Genomic DNA, 24,706 nt, shown 5'->3' with positions numbered 1-24,706 from the left:
ATGAGCTGTTGTGATTATTGGTAATTCTTACTTTTCAGTGTTACTAAAACACAGAAGCAATCATGATATTTCAGCTGCAAGTCTTTCAGCTGTCAGTGTATTTCGTTTTAAATCAATAAGATCAAAAATGCATGCCTACCTCAGACATATATTCTTCAGAATATCATGTTGTCTTTTCTTGTGGTTGCTGTTCAAGAGAAAATTAATACTACATATATTAATGAGAAATCCCAGGTATGAAGAGTGTGAACAAAATAATTTTTATCATTAGTCCCTCTATTTCCAGAGAGTTTTCCGATAACCTTTTTGCTTACTTGGAGTACATAGTCATGAAGTATCCTTTCCTGTATTTTCAGATGACAGACAGGTGCTCCTAATACAATTATCACTGTGTATTGTGTGGTCACATTAATATTGATTTCTCAAATATATTACTACCAGAGTACATAAAAGTGTTACTTTAGTGTCATTAGTCACTACCTTGTGCTCAGTCTAAAAAAGTCAGGAAGCATTTAACTGAGTGTTTTACAGGGGATTGTTGTTCATCTACAGGAAAAGGTTAAAAGAAACCTTTTATTTCAATAGGGGAATTAACATAAAGAAAATATAAACACACAGCAACCCCAACATACTCTAAAATTCTGTTTCTTTCTTCACGCGGTGAAAGACTAAGAGCCATTTCTCATCATTCGTGAATGTGCCCTGTTGTAGAAAAAGCCTAAAGGATTAAAAAGGCCGTCCTATGCATGCATTTTGTTAAATCCCTGCATGCCATTCTAGGGTGACTGTACTGTCTGAACAAGTTCTCCCTGTTTGCATGTAAGAAATAGCTGGCTCAAACAATTCAGCTGATCAGCGAGGCTCAGCCAGAGAGTGTGCCAGTCCAACTATATGTGGCCTAATACTCTTTCCATGAATGACAGTTAAAAAGGGCTTTCTTGCTTGAATGGTCTTCCATAGGATGTGGAAACAGTCTCAGCTTGGGGAGGGAGGCAGCCAAGGAGGGAAAACAGCACCAAACATCACTGCTTAGGTCCTCCTGGCTACCTGGCTTTTACTACAGTGGAAGCAGACAGATTTACAGTAAATTCTTATAAAACTGTCTTTCAAAAAGCTATTCATTCTGTATCTTTTACAAAGCAGTTACCTGAATGGGGCAGAAGGTCAATGTGATTGCATGATGGCAATAGGACAGTGAAAGAAACACACTGCGGCAATCTTTGATTCCTGTTATGAATTTTTCTTCCTGCCTGCCTGCACCTCTCCAAGTCATGTGCATTTTCCATTTCAGCAATTTTCTATGAAACAGAGACAACATATACGGAGCACAGCAAAGGGCTCCATGATGCTTGAGGATGAAGGAAAGGCACCAGGAAGAAGAACAGGTGCCATTCTGCCTTGTGTTAAAATTATCCACTGCAGTGTGTTCAGCAGTCCTGGTTTTGAGAATTCATGTACTGTCATCTACTTCTCATGTGTTTGTTTTGAAAGATTAAGATGTAGAAATGTCAGAACTGGTCTGCTAAGTATCATAACCAAAATATAGCTTGGATAGTAATTATTCTACTAAGGCAGAGAGAAAAGAGTGAGGCATTTTATCATTACTGTTGCAAGAACTTCACACTACAGATATGCACACTGTACATATACACTGGTCCGACTAGACTGAATACATAACAAATCCAGATGAAGTTCAGTGAGCTCAATCATTATGTGTTAGTATATTCAAGAGACTCTAGTTATTCACATCAAGATCTGAAACTAATTACAAACTAATTTGTTTTCATCTTTCACATGAATATTTCACCTTCTAAAGGTTATGTCAGTAACAGACACAGTAGTAGGAAATAAATGAGGCAATCCTGTTTACTATGCCAAGTGAAATGAAGACTATCTCAGGAAGAGTTTCCCTGTACTGCTCTGCCAGTGAACTCACTGCTTGGCTAGAGAGAGACACATCTATAAAAGTTTAACAAGTATTCCAACAAACCCATTCCAACGAATGGCCGCTAACCCATCTTCCTTTGAAAGGACAGAGTAAGCCTGAGGATTTTGAAGCTTATATACAGAGAGCAGCTTTAAAATTATACACAGGCCAGGTACAAAGCAGGCATCTGTAATGTAAATTCCCCATTACTGTCCCACTGAACACCTTTCTACTTTCCCACTGGAATCTCTTCTCAGTGACAAATGACTCACTCATCATACTTACTCAGTTCTGACCTCACCCAAACACATCAATTGCACCAAATACTGCAAAGCTTTCCTAGTTTTGTGATGTGGTCAACTTTCAGACAGCTCAACTGTCTTCACTTAAAAGAGGTGATGATGTTCCAGAGACCTGAAAGGCAAGTGATAGTTGCTTTATCCAGCAAGACATCCTGCTCTTGGAATAAGTGTATTGTAACTTGTCCATTCGATGAATTATCCTACATCCTTTGTGTCTGTTTTGATAATCTGACAATTGTGCAAGGTGATACAGATATCTTTTCATGCCATTTTTGGGAAGGTTTTTTTTTCAGTTTATAGATTTGAGTTTTTCTCAGACTCTTTAGTGCTGAAATTTCTATTCCAGATTTCATATAGATGTAAAACATACACATGTGCATAATGTTACTTATTCTTACCCTGTCAGTATCCATGAAGCATACTGTATCTGGCCTTTCCACAAATGTAGAGAATGTTAATTCACTAGAGAAAGCTTGCTAAAGAAATTTCCATAGTTTTTTATTTCTCTTCCTTTCTATAGTCAGACTCCCATCTTGAACATGCATGAGACTTACATTTGGGGAAGAAATATATGGCAGCTTAAGGCCTTGAAATAGCCGTAGAAAAAGTCAAAACAATCTCTGGATGTGTTAGCTGCCAGGGAGGACCATGTTGCCATGAGGTGATATATTCGGTCTTGCGCAGTCCTCAGGCTGAGGGAGATGGGCTTCCTGTGAGCATATTACCGTTATTATTAGATGCCCCATTAATATTCAGGCATCCCTGTTTTTTTAGTGATTTTTAGTGATGAAAGAGTAGAAATCTTAATTTCTCCATGTGTGTGATGTGGCAGCAATCACGCAAGCCCACACATCTTAACAGTGCTCTGGTCACTGTAGGAACCTCAGGAGGTTGCTGGGTCCAGATGACTCATATCATAGTACAGTTTATCATAGTACACTACTGAATTTCTTAAAGGAGATGCATACCATCTGAGCATATTTAAAGCCCTAAGGAAATGTGATACATCCAATGCAAACAGGTCTCTTGCACAATGCCCTAGAAATCTTCTGTTATCTACCTGTTCCTCTGACAGAAGTATGGGTAAGAAGCTCCACAGGGAGGTACAATTACTGAATCTTAGTGAAATGAAGACAGTAGTAATAAATGACCACGTAATATTATTCCTTTTCTGATTTCACTGTTTCTATTCTAATGATCATTTCTGATAACTGATTAGGGAATAACACAGCAAAAGAACAGACATGAGACTGGTCTCTTGCCCTGACCAGGAACCAAGAACTTTAGCAACTTTGCTGAAGCACCGTGTTAAGTAGTTGATGGGGTGTGTATGTATACATACACATCTATACACAAGTTAAAATATCAGTGAGACTACTGAATTCACATCATCACTTACTGTTTCATTTTTGCAGCATATTTGCTACCACCTCATAATACTATAGCTTGAACAGCTGCATTTTATTCCAGCATAGCCAGGAAGCCTATTTAGCCAATCTCACCTGTGCTAGAATCACAAGCAGCAGATTTTAAGTACATACGCAAGTGACTTCAAAACACTGTGAATCACTTTATGTATTTTTAAACTCTCCCTTCTCATAATTTAAGTAGCTGAGAGTATGTGCTCAATCATTCTAACAAATAATTTTATTCAGCTTTGTATAAAATGCACAACACAGGCTCATGTGATTGTGCATGTGAATCACAGCATTTATACTGCCTAAGGCACATGAACACAAAGGAGCAGCATAGACCCAGCTGATTAAGCTGTAGTGCAAAACAACACCTCAGTAGTTAGAGGTATGACAGCCAGCAGTGGTTTATTGGACCAAGGAGTATACCATTGTAATTTACTTCTTTAATACTTGTCATATTCTTTCTTATTGTTTCCCCTTATAGAATGAAATATGTAGGTAAGAGATTGCTACACAGTTTCATGTGTTATGTCCCTCCAAAATTAGAGAGTAACAAACTGTCTTTATTAGCCACTACATTTGGTATAGTGCCATAAATCACTGGAAGTGCAGGTGGGCGTCTAGCGGTTTAAAAAGTCAAGAAAAAATAAAAGACTTCATGTATCTGCCTAGAGCAATTTTAGAGCTACAGTACAACTAGACAAAATACTACACTTCCTAGTCATGCTATCTTATAGTATGTTTCTAGCCATAATGTTTTTGCTTATTGACAGGAAACCCACAATTTACAGAGTCTGGCTCAGGGCAGATATTTAAAAGTTCTTAATTTTTTTTTTTTCTTCCCAAAGCCGAGTAATATGGGCCAAAACTATTTTTTCTGTGCCTGTTTTTCTTTCAAAACCGGAATCTGTATCCTTCTTCTAGAAGACAAAATTATTTGTCACAGACAATTTATAAAAAATATCTTGTTTATGAAAAAAAATATGTAAAACTGATGAAATTACTAATGTCACAGTGTCAACTTTCTTCTCATAAATATAGCTTACCAATGCTGACATTGCAATTACAGTCAAATGTTCCGGCTCTTTGCTTATTTGCTCAATCTGTCAGTCCACCATGGGGGGAGACAAATTGTGGTGAGCATTTGACAATGCACAAAAGAGATATAAGACTATCCTGATTAAATCTTGGTGAAAGATTAAATGACTCTGAATACTTGCCAGATTTTTCAGACATGACATTTTTAACCAATGCTACTAAAATATTCTGTTCACCCCAGGTTTAAAAACATTTAGGGTAAAAATAGTCTGTGAAGCTCACAGACTGGTCTGTTCTTACGTTTCAGAACCGACAGATTAATAGCTGCATTCATACTGTGTCTCAGTGTTGTGAATTATGTATTTTACTGGATCAAAACCTATAGCATAGCTCATCCATACTCAGACGACAACCCCCAAATGAATTAATCCTCTGACAAAACTTCCTCACTGATATCAGAGCAAGAATATCACTGATTTGACTCTTTTACCAAGGAAAAAAATATTAAACTACTTTCGAACTCAATCATCCACGTAAAAAGGCTATAGACCACGCAAATTTTGAATAGACTAACTCCATACATTTCAGAGTCAGACAATTATAAAAAAACATAGAGCTGTAATTTCCATGACTTTGGAATGCACGATTTCTGCTGATTTCAGCTGTATTAAACTGGGTCATAATACTAGAAACAGATAATATGGACCATGTGAACTAAAACTGTTTACACTCCTATGGGTGATTAAAATTCTTGATTGTCATAGAATGGTTGAGGTTGGAAGGGACCACTGAGAGTCATCTAGTCCAAACTCTCTGTCCTGGGTTCAGCAGTAGCAGTCATTTTTTCTCCTTCTTAGTAGGTGGTGCAGTGCTGTGTTTTTGACTTTTGGCCTGAGAACAGCACTGATAACACCGATGTTTTTAGCTGCTGCTCAGTAATGTTTAGTCTGACTAAGGACTTTCTGAGTCTCATGCTCTGCCAGGGAGGAGAGAAAGCCAGGAGGAAGCAGAGACAGGACGCCTGACCCAAACTAACCAAAGAGGTATTCCATGCCACAGCCCGGTCATGCCCGGTATATAAACTGCGGGCAGTTATCCGGAAGGGTTAGATCACTGCTCGGTTGGGCTGGGTATCGGTCGGCAGGTGGTGAGCGGTTGTATTCTCTTCTCTTGTTATCTCCCTTATCATTATTATTATTGGTGGCAGCAGTAGTGGTTTTGTGTTATACCTTAGTTACTGGACTGTTCTTGTCTCAACCTGTGGGAGTTGCATTCTTTCGATTCTCCTCCCCATCCCTCTGTGAGCAGCGGGGAGGAAGGGGGAGGAGTGAGCTAAAGGCTGCGTGGTTCTGGATTGCCAGCTGGGCTTAAACCACGACACTCCCTGCTCAAGCAGGGTCACCTAAAGCACTGTCCTTCTGCATACAAAAACACGCAAGAAAGGAAAGGCCCAAACTGCTTATTATGGTTTTTACTGGGAATCCCTTTAACTTTGGGATTCAAGTTGCCAGATACTAGGATAGATTTTGTTCTAGTATGTATTATATTCATATATTGGACTAAAAAATATTGGTCTACTTGTAGTCACAACACCAGAAAGAAGCCATGTAAAATTAAATGTTTCTTAATCAAGGAACTGTAAGTGATGACAGCAAACATCAGGGCAATAAATCACTGAATTCCCCGTTTCTAGAATTATATACCGCATTTATAGTGCAAAACAAATAGTGAAACCTGTTAATCTACACTGTTTTTATACCAGCTGAGGATTTGATCTCAAATTTCTATTCTGATTTTTCCTTTTTTTTCTTTTTTTTCCCAAACTGATATTTTTGCAAAAGAAGAAGACCCAAATAGATAGTTTGGGGTGTTCATTTACAATTGATGTGACACACATTGAAACTGAAACATGTAAATGACACATTTCAGAAGTCTCTAATAGACAAATGTTTACCTTCTGAGTGAATGAAAGTATTGTATTTGCTTTCTGTTTCATTAGATCTCAAGGCTGAAAAAAAGTCTCATATGCTCACAATGAAAACATATTTTGATTTATGTTTTGCCAGGTTTCAGTGATGATTTCTTTCAAAAGAAGGAGGAATCCTCTGTATAGGTCTTGTGAAATATATAGGTCACATTAGAGAGAACTACAAAAATACAATTCTCACAGCTTACATAAATAATTGTAATAAAAAAAATCTTAAAAAGCTATTTTTTTAGCATTCTGCTTTTACAAACACTACAGGCATTCACTAAAACTCACAGGAAATGGTGAGCTGGGAAAAACCTAGAAACTAAGACATTTTTGTTGACATCATGGTTAGATAAATTGCAATAACAACTGTCTGCCCCCAGCAAACAGTTATTACATTTCCTTATGCATTCTTTTCAGATTTGGAATATGTAGGGGTTTCCCCATTTTTATGCATGAAAATCTACATTATTATACACTTTTCAGATGTGATAAATGACCAAGTAGTAGTGATTTTTAAGTCCACCTTCCAGCAAATACTTAAAATACATATAAGTTCAATACAGCAAGCGATCTCAATTGAAATCAACATGTTTGGCAGAGATGCGTGTAAAATACAAACCTCAGAAAAGGTGTTATAAATTTACAGCCCAATCCTGACCTTAACTTCAGTAGTAAAAATCCAGCTGATTGTGGTAAAAGCAGAATCAGGCACCTACAGCTTAGGTTTCTAAGTTTTTCTCCCCCTTCCTTCCCCCTCCTTCTACAACAGCTTGAATTCCTGTATTCTGATTAAGATAGATGGAGTATTTGCATCCTATCCATATTCATAATCCTTCTTTTCAGTGTCAACCCAAAATACCACATTTGTTGCCGGGGCAGACACATGCAATGTCTTCAGAAGGTTTTGCATAGATGGATAAGGACACATCCCTTTTCAAATTTTTCAGAATAGGTGGCCACTAGGTGAATTCATGCTGTTTAAGTGCTAAGAGACCAGAACAAAACCTATGTCTTTTGTGTGTGACAGAAACTGTAATTAATGATTTCTTCCTTTTTTTCTAAAGAGAAAAGGGAGATGTGCTGTTGACAGGCATTTTATTAATGGTTTCTACCATCTTAGTATATATAAAAGGCATTATTGGTTGCAGTGCTAGTTTAAAAGAATTTTCTTCCCCCCTTTTTTTTTTTTTTTAGGAAATGTTGAAGATGTTTCATGGGTGAAAAATGAAGGCAATCTGTCCGCTGCCACTGAAAGTTTGGGTTTCAATAATAAAATTGAAACTATTGTGACAGTTCCTATTGTATCCTTTAACCATCTGCCTCCTGCTGGCACAATCAATGATGGCGTCTGCAGGGACATGGTCACCCTTACCTAGATTTTCTCTTATTTCAGCAACAAAACCTGTCAATACCACATCTCATGGTTGCTCTTCTAAGAAGATTTATCAACCATCTAGGTGATGGTACTTATTATAGTGACTGCTGGTCTGTTGTTGCATTTGGAACCAATAGAAGATAAATATTCAGTCTGGCACACAAGAAATTAGCCATGCATTTTCCAGTTGCAACAAAGGCAGCTGACTGCCTAATCCAGAGGCCAGAGTAGTGGTGATTTACTCTTGGGCCTTGCCTATACTATGGAATGAAAGTGAATGAGAATAAGACAATATTGCATTTCTTTCTGAACTATATTAAGTAGGAGACTGTGACAATCTGGCCCACAATTCTTGAATTTGTGCTCATTTTCACTGGGTTACAAGAAAAAAAATAAATTGTGAAATATGCCAAGCAAAAAGCTGAAAATCAGAGGCCAAATCTTAATTCCATGTAAATGAAAGGTGGCAGGTTGACTGTTCAGATAGCGCTATGCTCATTTACACTGTCTAATGGGCTTCCCATTGCTTATGGACAGACAAGAAAACAGTCATTTGTCTAGGTTAGTACTTCTTCTGCAACACTTTGAAGAAATGTTTTGCTTTGCCACTGATTTGTGAACAACTTAATAACTTCTGTGAACAAACAAGAAGCAGACATTTACCATACGCATTCACAATAATGCAATCAGAAAACATGTTGGGAAAAGGATTTACAGCAGTTTGCACACTCCTCTCCAGAAAGAAACAACGAAGTAGCATAAAGCTCTCCCTATATTTTACTGAAGGTTTGCTGATATCTTAATTTTAAGCACATAACTTTTTTGTGACTATTTAGCTCAGCCTTACAACTGACAAGAGTGTTAAATAGAGCTGTACTAGTTAGTTAATATCTTCCCCTTCTCTAAGCAAACGTGTAATTCTTTTAATTCAGTTTTTCAAATTTCATTCTTAAAAGTCCTGGAAAATCTATGTTTTGGAAGGCTGCTAGAAATGCACTGTTTGCACACTGATCTGTACTAGCAGCCATTCATTTTCTCTGGGAATTTTTGTGTAAGCTCCCTTATTGGGAATATGCTAATGACATCCGCCATGATTACTGATTTTCTTTGAATCGTTATTCCTCTGTGGGCAAAGCAATCAGAAAGGGAGAACAGGAGATTTACTTTTTGCTTGTGTGCCTTCTTCAACCATCTGCTCTATCCTGATTCATTTGAATAAGATCTGCAGTTTTAGATTCTTTACTCTGGCATTCTGAAGCATTTTAAAGCTTAAAAGGAGTTAATAGTTATCTATCAGTGTCACAAACGTGGTACTGCAATGCATTCCAAGAGCAAGTTTGCCTTTGAATGGTTTACAGGGGCAGATTAATTTTATTAAAGTAAAAAATTACAATGTTCTTTAACAGCTTCATTATTTCAGACAAGTCTTTTGTGAGCACATTTATTATCTGGAGCATGGAGTATAAAAGCTGAAAGAAAGGGAACTAATTTATAAAGCAGGAACATTTTAAAGATGGAAATTGTTAATCTAATCCCCCCTCCCCCCATGGAAAAAATAGAGGGCAAAATTGTGATCAATTTAATGAAAATACAACCTTGTAAAATGCACTGCATTTACTGAATTCTTGTACCTGTTCTTTTACCTGTGTGGAATTTCTGAAGTACATTTACACAACGTCATTTTGATTTTAACAAAAGGTGCTATTTAGCTGTATCAAAATTCAATTAAATTGTTCTCTCAAATGAAGTACTAGCCTCATATAACAAGTTTCTCCATGCACAGTGATAATGATGTTCATGCTTTATTTTTTATTTTTTTTACAGGATGCCAGTTTTGTGCTGCTTTATATGTATATGACAGGTTTAAAGCAGCATTGCTGATTGCCAGAAGGCCCGTTTGTACAACGATAACAGAAAATAAGCAAAAAGACATTGTAGCAAGACAGAATTATGCACAGACAAATGCAGAGACAGCATTCAGAGGACTGTATTGAATGCTTTAGTGTAGTCTTTTCATAAGCAAGCAAACTTTGAAATGTTAAGGAAAATTAGTTGTTGGAATTAAAAATTCTTTATTTATTTCAGAAATACTGTTAATAAACACAAAAAGGCAGCCTCTCTAATTGGTACATAATGACTATAAAAATAGAGACCCTTTGAAAAAAAGTAGAGACAATCTTTAGATTAGCAGGCAGCATATAATGGTTTTCGAAGTGCAAGATGACTTGTATCGTTACCTTTGAAACCAGAAGCTAAAACTAATGCAAAATTATTATTAAAATGGAATAGTTTTCCAGTTTCTTTGGAGGTGCCACATTAAAACCTCTGCCTAATGTTTCTACTAGTTTTCTGGCAGCCCCTGTTGATTAGCATTCTGATTTCTCCTTATCTTTTTAAAAATAGAATGACAATGCAAAAAACTGAAATGGCAGTGACCTTCCTGCTAGAATTAGCTATCAGGAGCCACTTTCTATCAACTAACTTCAACTTCTTTCAGTGCTCTCAGGCAGAGAGCTGCAACTTGTGTGAAAAAGTGTAGTTACTTGAGAAAGGGTTTTTCTGTTCTCATTCAAATGAAGGGAACTTAGAAACACACTTTGTGTTTGCTTTTAATTAGAGGTGCAACTAAACTAAACCAAACCATAAATTACAGGGCTCACTGCAATTGTGACTTGGTTATCCTGGAGATTAGAAATTATGACTACAGTTTCTTTTAGTTTAAAGATGTATTCATCTCTGAAATTTCCTATTCCATATCGCATTAGAGACTGAAAATCCAGATTTAACTTTTATGGTGTTTTTTATAATCAACGTCAATGTGGTTCCATGAATTTCAAGGATTGGTCTCAACCTTATTTTTACTTTGATGTATTGTACAAAGCAAACACTTTTGAGAAACCTAAACGAAAACAGAAAGCAGAATTCTATCTTAATAATTCATAAGGCAAATTCTTAAAACCAAATTAAAGATAGGCAAGTAAGGAAATACAGAAGAGAAGAAATCAACATAGTCACCTCACTATTTTGCTGGTCAAGTGTACTAAAACCAAAACACATGTAGTGTGATATTAAATCCTTTTAATTGAGAAACATGTTTTCTTGTCTTACATTAGTATTTTTCTTTCTTCCTAATGAAAGAGTACCTTATTGCTAAAACTTTGTGCAATACAGCTTGCTTATTTCGTGATTAAAGCCACTTACCACATGAAGCTCTGGCTCTTTACACAACCTCACAGTGCAATAGGAATATTTTAGTCTCCTCCTCACTGTTCCTCTGTAGTCTTTCTTAAGCAGTTTTAGGCTCTTTATTTCTACTAAAAAAAACACATTACAACCAAGCATGATATTTCTGAAAAACAGTACCAAATGCTAATCCTTCTTGAAAAGCTGAGGAGAAGGTAGTATGTTTATTCTTGACAGAGAACTGCAGAGTATCTCCAACTGAAAGGTACAGTAATAACACCAGTTAATAGGCCCAGCCCACTCCCATATTAATGGCTGGCAAATCCAGGAAGGTCTACCAAGAACATTTAATCCCATTAAAAATACCACATTTACACTCCTGCAATGACAAATGTACAGAGTTCAGCTTTGGGGTATCTGGGGGAAAATGCAAAACCCCCCATGTTATCTCTCCATACGCTGCAAAGTCAGTCTACAGAAAACTTTTGGCCCCTGTTAAAACACTCAGCTCCTTAATACACAATTTGTTGTAGGCATTCTACATAGTCATAATCACATTAACATTTGAGCCCATCAAGATCTTTACAATTATTAACTCAAGCATATGAAATGACAGTGATAGGAATGAGACTTTGAATTTTTTATCCATTTTTGCTGCATATTTATTATATAATTTACCTAAACAAAAGAAATAGAAAAAAAAAAAGGGGAAGGGGGGGAGGAAAGAAAAATGGTTACGCTGTAGACCTTACCTGTTAATGAAACCTGCTGAACCCAAACTTTTACTTTTATCAATAGGCAAGTATTAGTTAATTCTTTTTACTACATTTTTTTTCTTGAATTTGAGGCAAATACATGAGGAGAATTTTCCATTAATTAAAAAAAAAACAAACCACCAAAAACCCCAAAACCCAAACACAACAAAAAATCCAGTATCAAGAGAAGCACCAGAAAATATTCAGATAAACTCTCTTGAAATCTCCAAATAAGATCTAGATATACTTGCTCTTTGGTGTCTCCATAAATATATGCGGATAATGTAGAATAATGTTCCTGTGGCCAGTCTAAAATAGTATGTACTAGTTTATGTTTACCTGTGAATTCTTTAGCATTCATATTGTAGACTGAGAACTATTCTTTGAAATTTCCTAAAAAAGATAGTGCCGCCATGGGTTAACATTGTAATAATTCATTTTCAGGTAAGTTTTGTTATATCCGTGAGAGTGGATATATACAGACTAGCAAGCTGCTGGCATAGCTGCATTCATATTCCTTTTCAGAATATACTGTATTTCTCATCTTTGCTATAAAATGGAAAAAGAATTTCCTTTCATTTGCATATGATGTTATTTGGAACTGTTAATCTATCATATAGACACAGTCAAATGCACCTTGTAATTAACACAAACTAAATTCATTGCACTTAGGTAGGATGCTTCTTGATGTACATGCCAGGCAATTGTTCATACAGCCTGCTCTGGAAGTTGAGAGCCTTTCATTTAATGCATACAATAAACCTAATGTGGTTTGTAAAAGAGACAGTTTTTCAAATAACCTGAAGAATGGAAGGTGGGGGAAAAAGACAGGAATAAAATTCTTGGTTTGCAATGCTTCAAAAGAAATGTTTCCCAGACAATATAACATACATATTTTTCTTATATTTTAAAAAGTTATGAATTGGTGACAAAAAAAAGACTTAATTCAGAATGTTTTGAATGGTCTCATAATTTGGGTCCAGTTCAGAGAAGATGAAAATTTTCTCACATTATATTTTTGGCAACTGCAGGACCCTCAATATGACAATTCCTCTGACAAAGGACAACATTTCTGCATGATGTATATACTATGCTCTTAAATTTCTGACATCTCTCAGCACTGAGATTTTCTGGTTTATGCAGCTGTAGAGATGTTTCCATAGAATTAATTTACGTACTATGCAGTTAAGTGCAAAGATTTTCTCCTCATCACATTCCAAAAAGTATTCAGTAATTCAGTTGAGTTGATGGAAGTTACACTTTTATGTACGTTACGGGCAGTCATTGACTAAGAAAGGAAACTCTGACTTTGGGAATAGTAGACAGATGTCAGGATCACTGACAACTTGAAGACACAGAGAACACCAGACACGACGTGTACATTTGTGACAGAAAACTTCAGTCCAGCAAAAAAAGGCCAGATATTGCAAACTTGATGAGATTTCTGTTAAAAGAAAACACAATTTGGGCAGAGTAAAGAAACTGAATAGTGTCCCTGTGCCTCTCAATTTATCAAACATCTACAATCTCTACAATATATTCTTGAAAATCCCTATGCTGACTATACAAAACCCTCATGTCATAAATACTGTGGTTAGCTAACTTAGCCAATAGGTGCATTTTAAATCCCAGCCATATGCTCAAAATACCTTTAAATCTAAACAATGAGAGGCAAAGGAGCAGAAACCAAAATGCTGCAGGAAAACAGGATTGAATTAATCATTAGCTATCACTCCTGTAGATTAATATACTGATCCATAAGCTTTCATCAGCTCCTAAAGAAATGGTTTGTATTTTCTTGAGTCATACACTACTGTAAAAACAAGGACAAGGAGGAGCCTCAACCAAGCTTTGTATGTGAGTTAATTAAGCTTCTGGAGTAATTGTCCTCTCATAAACCTCAATAGATTTCTCTCTGTTGCTTTCTCAGATACTGAATTCCCTAAGGATTTTAATTTCCTTCTCCAGTTCCTAATTACCGTACTCCACTCAGGTTCCGGTTATCTTGTTTTTCTTCTCTGAGTGCTGTTTTACTCCTTTCAGCTCCTTACTCCTCCTCCTTAGGATCTGGTTTCCCCATTCAAGCTGTTTTACATGTTATTCTGCAGAGTCATTTAGTACCTTTTTTTTTCCCTGATACTGATGAAAATCCTTCACTGTCCCTAGCAGACCAGATTTTGGGGTAAAAATAGAACACTGTTCTCAGCACTCTGGGTGGGTATTTTTTTTGTTGTTGTTTTGGTTTGTTTTTTTTTTCCCTCCTCCTCCTTCCCCCCCCCCCCCCCCATCAATTCAATAGTATTTCTGCACAAGCTAGCTTGTGCTTTGGGGTTATTTTGCTGAGAAATAAGCCCATCTGCTTACAAAATTTTAACAACATTACTTTTGGTGGAAATGCGCAGACCTAAGATCTGCAGACTGCATGAGCGTATAAACCTACAGATTAATTTATCTTTCTCCAGAATGACTTGAATGCTTCCTTCAAAACAAAGACTAAAATCAACAACAAACAAAAGCAACAAGAAGAAAGCAAAATCTCCAGTCACCCTGCAATTTCTTTTCAAGAACGGTACACTCGATATCATCTTGTCTCAAAACACGCTGGCTACGAAGTTTTGTTCAAAAACATCCTAGCAAACACTGCTTATAGAATAAAAGAACACTATACCTTTCATGGTACAAAAATCAAAGGTGGTTCTTCCTGCTACTGGTTTTACTCAGCAGTAAAGAGAAAACCTTGCAAGTGTTGTTTACACAGTACTAAATCCTTGTAAAGTCATACTGAAACAAGTCTGCTATCTGACCTAGCCCTTAGGGCTACTTAAACACCTGTGGATTTATAGAGTTCAGATGTCTACAAGGTCTGTGCTGAAGTTCATTTCCAAACCTGTGCCCCATGTGAAGTACTTTGTTGGCACAGTTAAGCCATTACTACTTGTTTCTGGTTTGTAAGGCAATCACATTATGAAACAGAAAGAGTTCAGAATTAAGACTACTTATCTTTATACACAGACTATAAATGTGCATAATGGCTAAATACTCAACATATAAGTTTTTATTTGCAGAAGCTTAGCTTCACTAAAAGAAAAACAGTGCAGGGAAAGAGAGGAGTTATCCTCATCTGTACACATACAACTAATTCCCCAGTAGGACGTATAGATGTAAAACACATATCAGACCATCAAGTTAAGTAGAGCACACTTTGTGCTAAGACATTACATATTATTAGAGGAAACACAAACAACTTCTCATCCCCCTCTTAGAAAATAGTCTCCTGCAGCCCAGATCACAGTAAAAACAGTATAATATAATCCACAAGCAGAAGAATAAAATAAAACAGGTTCTAAACTTTTTAAAAGATTAATCAGTTAGAAGGCTTATTTGTTAAATCCTGGTCCCACAGGAATCAATATGCTTGACTTGAACAGGAACAAGATTACATTGTCCAGTGGTTTTAAATAAAGTATCCTAAGTACTGTGAATCTCCAGAAGTCAAACATGTTTGCTTTCCCCTTAATTCTTTCAAAATCATCATTCATTAAAGTTTACAATTAAGGCCATATTATTATTATGTGGCTCAATTATATCCATTTACTCTAGATTCTTTACTACTGGGTGTATGCTCAGCAAGCTGTAAGAGAAAAATAATGGCAATTTTATGCTTTCAGTGGGTTTTGTATAACTCTGTCCAGCACAACTGGCAAGTTTCAGGTTTTCTATGAGGTCCCCAAAGGTTTCAGAAATCCACAGCCTTGCTTAGATGATGCAGAATGGCAGCAATTCTTTAGAAGCCAGCACTACCCCAGAAGCTATAGCTATGGCCCAGCTCAGCTGCAGTGTGCATTGTCAACTCACAGTTTTATTGAGATTTCACAATACTGTTTTTCAGATCTCCACTTTCTTAAAAGATCAGCTCAGGAAATGCTTAAAGGTATGATCTTAGTATATCCTAAAAGTTCATAAAAATAAAAGCAAGTAATAATAAAAGGAATATAGCTTTTTATTTTTTTCCTCCTCTGGTTCTTTAATTTCATGATTTTTTAAGCCGAGCTCATAATGCATAAATGTGTCACCTTAATTTGCTAATGCTGGGACTGGTAAAATTGTTTCCTGGAGCTCTGAGCAAATGCACGCTGAGAAAGAGCTTAGGAAAGCATGCAGTCAGGGATTTTTTTATAATTTTAAATTTTTTTTTAAACATGGAGCTAGCTTCACTACATGAGAGAGAGCAAAAGCAGCAATTGTCTTACTGTTTGTTGTCTCATATCTCTACGATGGCTTTAGGGAGGCTGCTGCTGCCAATACAGAGCAGTGAACAGTGGCTGCATAGACTGTAGCAAAGCTGGTTCTTATGCAGGAGGACGAGTACATATCTCCATTCCCATTCCATGTTTAGCACTGTACTAACCCAGAGCACAACAGCACATCTTCACGTATTTCATCTGAGCCACTACTGCAACCATTTAGGCTTCATGTTTGTACACTGAAGAATTAAGAGTTACATAAAAGCTAAATGCTCTTAAAATCAGACTCACAAAAACCTCAGAACTCATGTGGAATGCAAATTCCAAATTAGATCCCTCTTAAAGAGCAGAGTAATAAAACCAGCCATCACAAATTTAGCACTTCTTTCTCTTTTATATTCTGCTCAGTATGGCTTTCAGTACGTAGGTGTGTATAACAACCCACTGCCATACTTGGCCTCTTGCGTATCTATCCTGTTTACACATTGCTAAATCTCTTTTATTGCTGCTGACAACATGTTGTTTCATACCTTTATATTTGTACTTATATTGGTTTTACTGTTGGGTTATCATTGTGGTGCTGAATTACACTGAAGAAAACCCATATCTGTTTATCTGATAGGGTTTGGCTCACACAAACATTTTCATGATCATAGTCTTTTTTGTACCATTTATTTAATATGCATTTATACACAGATACATGGTTATTCTGTACCAAACATAATAGAACATAATAATTGCCATCAGTGCTATTATTAGAGAAGGAAAAACTGACAATTTCTGGCAAAAGCAAGAGATGACACAGCCAATACAAATTATTTATCCCAGTTGTTCTCCATACTGAGTCCTTGAGGTTTAAGGATGAGTTAAGTGCCGAGCAACTAACAGATAGTCCACATTACCATTCCTTTCTTATTTTTATTTACATGAAGAATTGGGCCCACACCAAGAAACATTTCTTATCCCTCTTAACAAGAAGATCCTCATTTATCACCAATTGTCAATTCATACAGATCTCTCCATCCAATCCTAATCATTAGCCAGTCTCAAGAAGACTGACTGCTCTACACTACATAGGGAGAGTCAAAATATATGAAAACTGCTAGCAACTCTTATTCACATAACTATGCAGCCAAAGGTTATAAAATGCCTTTGTTCTGACAGCTACAGGGAAATGTAATGTAAAAGTAGCACAAATTCAGGGAACTAATCTTCTGTTTGGAAATTTGGGAAAAACTCAGAATTGGCATCTACAGCTTTTTACCAGGGACAGAAAACCAGGGCAATACAGAGGCAAGGAGATGCAGATCAGTCAAGTCCCATCTACTGAATGTGAGATTCATGCACCTGACTGCCTGAAAATCCCTGTATGTAGACCTTTATGAAATGCATTTGCTAACCAGTGCAGAGGCTTCCCGTGTGCCTGCATGTACCAGATCAGCTATGCCTGGCATGTGGGGTCATGCAGCAGAAGGCAGAAGCTAGAGGCTTGAAGTAAAAAAAAAACAAAACACTCATCCAGTGTCACAGGTGTCTCTCTAGGATATACTTCATCCCATACCAAATTTCTCAAATGCTAGACAAGGAGGGTTAATTTGAAAGCCCTAGGGGTATTGCAGTACTCAAGTCAGGGGCAGTCAGTAACAAGACAGAGGAGACTGCCAAAGTGGGATTTTGGGTATTACAGTGGGAAGGTAACTGAAAGCTCGAGAAAGAGCTTTTAAAGTATGTGGAATAGAGATAGTCCATTTACTTCATATCTACTTGGCAGGTAGCACAAGGAAGCTCCCTGTGGCACTACAGCAAAATGGTTTTACATTCCTGGATATGATAGCAGTGTGAGGCCATAGCAGTAGTTGCTGAAGGGTAGAGAGGAAAAATGAAGGGTAATGAATCTGAATTAAGATGAATAGAGCAGTGGACAATTAGCTAGTTTGTCAAAGGAACAAACAATCATTAAAGGAAGACTTTCACAATGTAAAACCATTTGTATAAATGCCGTAAAGGCAACATCAATTTTGCAAGACTGCAGTTGAGCTTGATCTTACTCTTAACAGCGCTGATTTGCAAAACCTCAGCACAATAATCAGTTATTTCCCACATTCAGAGGGAATGCAGCACTACCTCTTTGATTAAACTTCATTCTTAATATTTCATTTGCTGTAAAAAAAAAAAAGTCTCCTGAATCATTAGACTACTTTGATGGGACAATTTTTTTCTTCTGTTTGAAATATTTCCTACTGCAATAAACTGCTGAATGTAAATGCTAAAATACAGATTTTCAGAGAGCTAAAGAGATATTTTTAGGTTTTCAATTATTAAGACAAGATGGCATCATTTTGTATCTAAGTCTGAATTTTAATGAGCAGCTCTATTGATAATCACTGAATATCTATATTTATAGAAAAATTGAATATCATAAATACAGGATTGTGCCATTATCTACATATGTTGCATTTCTCCATACATACAGAAATCAGAGTTTAATTTCTATAGCAATGGATATACAGCAATTTACACCAGAACTATTAGCCAGAATGTAAAATTAGATCTAAGTCAGTGCAGTGGCTCAGTTTTTGAAAGTTGGATCTAGCTAAATTTTTCTTGTGTATGCTTTCATTTCTGCCTCACTGGAAGAAAAGAAGCACAATCCTGTGCTCACTTGTAAGGTCATTATAGAAGGTTCTTAAGACTTTTAATGCCATTTACTGTGGCGCAGCAGTACTTATGACCTAGGTCTTAAACACCACTGAAATGCACAGCAGTAAATCAGGAAAGCAGAGTAAAAATTTGATAGAAATTTTGTTCATAACAGTTTTGTTTCTAAAGGTAATCTTGGTGTTTGATAAGAATTAGTAAAAATAATGAATGGAAAAAAGACTAGAAACCAACATTTTTGTTTCCTTCTCCATAGCAAAAAATACCCTCAGTACTTTTAATTGTGGGTTTGAAAACTACCCTGGTTTCTCAAAGTAAATATACTATAGATACTCTTATGAGATGGTATCTCTCTAAATTTGATGATTCTATAACTAAGTTGAGAATATGGGTTACATATTCAGAATAAAGTTTTACATAGTAATATATGAATTTTGAAAATAGAAGTTGATGTGCAAATTCTTAATCCATTTACTTAGCACTGCCCATTTTGGCACGCACTTTAAAAAGCAGAAAATATATCAATTATGCAGTATATCTTCAGATCTTAACAGTGTAAATGTGCACAAATAAGCATATAAGAATAAAGCATTATGGACACAGCTAAAAGTGTTGGAAGTTTGCTTTCTAAACATGTTTCTATAAGCATAAGTACACTGAGATTCTTATATGAAACATAAATACATACCATTGGTTATTCACATTCTTTCATAACTAACATAACTGCATAGGCAGAAAATACTGTGTTATAAACTACAGTTATACGCTATCTACAGCACAAGCAATAGAGTGGAATGTAAAACCAAGAAAAATTAACCACCTTTTTCTCAAAACATGTGTTAATAAAATAATTTAAAGAACCTTGCAAAAACCTGACTCTTTTTCCAAACATATACACAAAGTTAATATTTTTGCTATCTATCTGAGCTGAATCTTAAAGTGTTTTTGTTTTCTTTTAAATTTTAAACTTTATTGACTGTGGGGAAAAATGTATACACTGTGCAGGGTAACTCTTTTAGGTGCATATTTTCTAGCATTGTTATTAATAATAATAATAATAATACAAAAAAGTGAAGCAGATCAAACCAGAAGGAGCCTTGAATATATTTGCTGGGAATTGCCTCAGGCTAAACACCAGGGACATGAAACAAACTGTTCTTATCACCTTTTTCCAAACACAGCGATTTAAATTTACAATGAAAGTGCCAGCACCAGCTGCACTTTAAGAAAGCACCACATGTCTTGATGAGCTCCAAGAAAATGGAAAAAAGCCCAGTTCAAGTTGGAGGTGTCATCTTCCTCTAGTCAGCTGGGTGACACAAAGCTGAAAGCGATGAAGTGCTAATTAGAGGTTGATGAACAGAATCTCTGAGTGGAAACTTGTCGAAATAGCCTCTACTGAATCATAGCCTTATAAGTCTGCCCTTATCTCCCCATACAGAGCCCTGACAGAGCCAGAAAAAGGCAGTGTGAATCCAAATATCTATATGGTTAGGTTACATGTTTTATCTCATACCATATGTCCACTTTACATTGGAGTTATTTAAAAATTACCTTATTTTTAATGCTGATATATCTTTCCCCTAGTTCTCTTAGAATGCCTAGTCTCCATTGCAGAAGGAGCAACCAGACTTAAAAAAAAAAAAAAAAAATATGCCTTTTATAACTAACTCCCATAATGAAAAAAAAAATTAAAATCTTCCAATGTTAAGTGAGAATAAGCAAATACCTATGTCTTAATGAGAGAGATGAATAAGACCACAGGAAAGAAAGATGAGGAAGTGCACTGAAATGAAAACAAAACAAAAGAAAACAGAATAAAGATCATGCTTAGAATAAGGCTGAGTTTAGAATTGTTCTTCACTAAAAAGAAAAGCAGTGGAGGAGGCCTTAGCTGGTGTTAGAATTTGGCAGGTTTTTTCTTCTTTTTAAATAAGTTCATGTTGAAGTGCAGGCTTTTTTTGGCGAGTATCTTGTTCTAATTAAACAAAAGCAGAAATGTTTAGCGGTGCTGACAGGCAAGTATAGGCAGGGTGGTTTCACTTCTAGAAACAGCAGGAGCTACTGCTCACACAGCAACAGCAGGTGCTCCAAGCTGGCCTGGCAGCACACTGGAAGGTAACTACATCCTTTTCACAAATATATCTCTTGCTTTTCCCTCCACCCCGCATTTCCTCCTTTCTTCCACCATATTTATTCATCCTAACTATTGCTGTCCTCACTGAGCAAATGTTAGCGTCACTACATCTCTTCAGGTCCTGAATCAGCACATGTTACCAGCTTCAGTGGGAGACAAATACATGCTGAATATTAAGAGCAAATTCAAAGGTTCTCTTTATTCCAGGTGACAAAATCCAATTAATAAGAAAGAAAATCTGAAGGTAGACAGGGGAGTTGAAACCGGTCCCATGCTAATGCAGATGCTAATGCAGATGCGTAACACTACAGCATCAACTAATCTGTGTGTGTATGTAGTATGCTAGAGCCACATACATTTGAGTCATCAGCTTGGCATCAGAATATAATATCTGGATTTTTTTAGGAGCTTTTTCAAATTGTATTGCATTGATACCCAGGACCTAACTGACTAACTGAGCATTGCATTTTCCTTATTAATTTTAGGCATTTTGTAAACTGTGTATCAAAGTGATCACCCTATGAACTGTATGTAGTTTGTGGAATAAAATACCATTAGGATTAAACTTCACCAATAACTGAGTAATTCCAGAGTATCTTTCAGCCCATATGCTAACAAGTCCAGCAAAAAACAAACTACACAGAGCTGAAGCCCTTCTCCTTGTGCTATAAATTTTATTCTTGAGAGGCATTAGACATTTCTGTGCAATTTATGCTAGCTAATGTAATGTATTTTTCAATATAACCTGATTGTATTACAATCCAAAATATAAAAGTTAGAGACCTTTGTTGATATCAACAGAAAAGGAAAAGATAATGAAAAGTTCAGAAGGTAGTCACAACACAAAGAAATATAGCCCTTGCCTGAAGGGCACAAAATTTGGGACTAAAAATCCAGAGCCATAATTGTTTCATGTAAACAGTATGGACTATACAAAAATCATACTTCAAATATTTAATACCTTACAAGATATGAAGCACACTTTCACATCTGCAGTTTCAGTCAGTGTTTTGTTCTGTTAACCTATCGCTTCAGAAACCTAGTTCAGATTAATTGTTGTCTCAGGAAAAAAAAAAGGAGAAAGAATCTATGCTCTTTTGAAAATGCCAACTCCCATTAAACCAGCTCTCCAAAATAATGATGTTCATCTGATTTCTCCCTCTTTGATTAGACTTGTATAATTCTGTATTATCTTGGTAGCTTTGATGCCAAACAAGATTAAATTGTCATGTACAGTATATTAAATTTATAATCTGAATAAAAAAAAATCAGTTATAAGACACTCAGAATCAGTATCCAGGGACACAGCTACTACATTTACATAATTTACATCACTGACATGCCATTATTTCCTAATTATTTATGGCCAATTATCAATTGCTGGTCAATGCTTGGAATCAGTCACTATAATTATTTCCCTACGGCCTCTTGTTTAAATGCAACAGACACAGTTTTATCAAGCCTGAGGAAAGCACCAATATAGACATTTCCTCTACTATTTTTTGTTGCCTTACATGTAATTTTTCTTCAGTATGAGAACTGTATCAACTACAAACTCTAAAGGCTTTCAAGCAGCATTTGGTTACATCTGGCATGTATTCAAAACTTGTCTATGAAACAGAGATTAAAAAAAAAAAACAAAACCACCAAAAAAACCAAAACCCAACCAAAAGGTTTTGGAGAATTCTGTCCTGCTCAACAGTAGTGTGGCCTTATTGTCTACCCTCTTCTCTTTGCATTTTTTTCTTTCTCACATTTTCATTTTTTGCTTTGTATTTTACAAAAATGGATGAAATAATAGCTGATTTCTGCCCTCATATCTAGATTTCACTTCCACTCAAATCAGTTCTAAAGCATGCAAACAAAAATCTGCATTTGAATTCCTAATGATTCCTCCTATTGTCTCATTGCTGCTACAACCTGTCAATCACTGTTGAAAAGTGCTAATCACTCCCAGAAATCCCAGTCTCACAGACAAAAGTACCAGTCACCAAAAAAATAATACCAATTGGTCATGGATGGAAAGCAAATCTCACTAGGGATCTAACTGCACAATGGAGTTTATTAAGTCCATTTTGCTATAGTCTAGCTCTGCTAGCAGCATCCAACGGTTTCAGACTTTAATTTCAAAGTCAGCTAAAATCCACCAAAGTAACTTACATTCATTAGCTAGGCTTTAACTGAACTGCTGTGAAATCTCTTGGCTGTAAGGGCCTTTAGTAGAAGTGGCAGCTTTCACTTTCAATTTAAGGAAAAGAGATCTAGTTAGATGTTAGGTACTCATTTCTTAATCAGTTTGCTTTTTACAGGCACTTAGTTCTTTGCAAAGTTATTTCTTTAACTAATTGTATACATCTTTGGCTAAAAATACACATGAAAGAATATCTCGCAGTTAATACTCTGTACCTGACTAGTTCCCCTCTGTTACAACATTCAACTTTAAGTAGAAAGAAGAAGTAACAATGAGTATATACCATGCACCATGAAGAACTGTTGCCTCAGGTCACAGAAACTGTATTTTATATTACAGTGGAAGGTGGCTAATTTAGCAGTCATGACATCTAAACTGCTGTATTCTAAACTCCACTTTTTTTTAAGACTCAGTGCAGATTGCACTGTTTGCATTTAAAACTATAAACACAGACTGTGTTTTCCTGTTACATCAACTAAATACTGAAGTATGTTTGATCTTAATAAACTATAATTAAACAATATATAGTAATTACCTTTTAGAAATCCCTATAGTGACTATTACCTCTGGAGTTGAGTAGAGGAGGCTAAGAATGTGCAATAATTGATACCTATTGGTTATATGCATTTTACTTCCGAATTCTTAGAGAAACAAAATATTTTAAACGAGTGAAACTTCTTGGATAAGTAAGGTTCACCTGGCTTCAGGTAGACACTACTGCAACCAGGAGCTTCTACAAAAGTTATTGTTGAAGCTATGATTAGCAACTATTGCAGTGGAAGGACCACCCCTGAAAAAATGTACATTAAAAACTGTTTGCAGAGAAGCATAATTTCTATATGGCTGTGTGCAATACATGACTGCCTGCTCTGTGTGGTTGGATTTCAGCAGGGTTTTACAGCCTGTGATTCTGAACTCTTCTTGCTTCAACAGGAACTCACAGCTTCCAGCATTAGAGTGCTCTCAGCACGCTTGGTGCTCATAGTGCTGGAGAAGTACTTGGTTTATTTATTTTTTTACTCAATATGCAACATTTTAAAAGCCATTTGAAAAGCTTTTTTTTTTTTTTTTTCTCTAAACCAGTTTTTGCAGTTTGAGTGACTTCTTCAGAGTTAAAACAAACAGCAAGTTTCAGCACAGTGACTGCAAAATTGTACATAGCTCCAGAACACAGGAGGTTCAGGTCCGTCAATATACTTCTTGCATTACTGGAGTGCTCATTCTTTTGGATTTCTGATTTCGGTATAAGTGCAACTCAAACAACTGTACACATGGTGAACCAGAAGGGGAAGCAAGCTTGCACTTCAGATATGCTCACTTTGTGATACCAGCCACTCTAGGCACATTAATTCAGAAGTACATTAATCCACAGTGCCACCTAGCCACCTGTGTATATTTAGTTTAAATGTGACAAAAAGAAAAGCCTTCTAAACTGTAAAAACTATTAACCCTCTCCCCTTTCCCTCCCCTCCAATCGCTGGATGCAGATGGAGTAGAATAGTAATA

General features: G+C 36.2%; 2 long non-coding RNA genes across 4 annotated transcripts in view; both read right to left on the bottom strand.

The window, feature by feature from the left end:
* Positions 1–24,706, bottom strand: part of LOC133268461 (uncharacterized) — a 190,193-nt gene that overhangs the window by 78,293 nt on the left and 87,194 nt on the right. The window lies entirely within an intron of this gene.
* On the bottom strand, positions 12,391–14,774 carry LOC133268462 (uncharacterized). Its single transcript, XR_009743086.1, has 2 exons — positions 14,639–14,774; positions 12,391–13,414 (listed from the first exon to the last, which is right to left on the bottom strand). It is a non-coding gene; the product is annotated as an uncharacterized LOC133268462 (long non-coding RNA).

The sequence above is a fragment of the Pezoporus flaviventris genome, unplaced genomic scaffold, assembly GCF_033815535.1.
Source record: "Pezoporus flaviventris isolate CSIRO_AGI_PZ_B2104156 unplaced genomic scaffold, CSIRO_AGI_Pfla_v1 ptg000013l, whole genome shotgun sequence".
NCBI lineage: Eukaryota > Metazoa > Chordata > Aves > Psittaciformes > Psittacidae > Pezoporus > Pezoporus flaviventris.
Note: the sequence above shows the minus strand (reverse complement) of the source record. Positions and strands in the feature narration are given on the sequence as shown.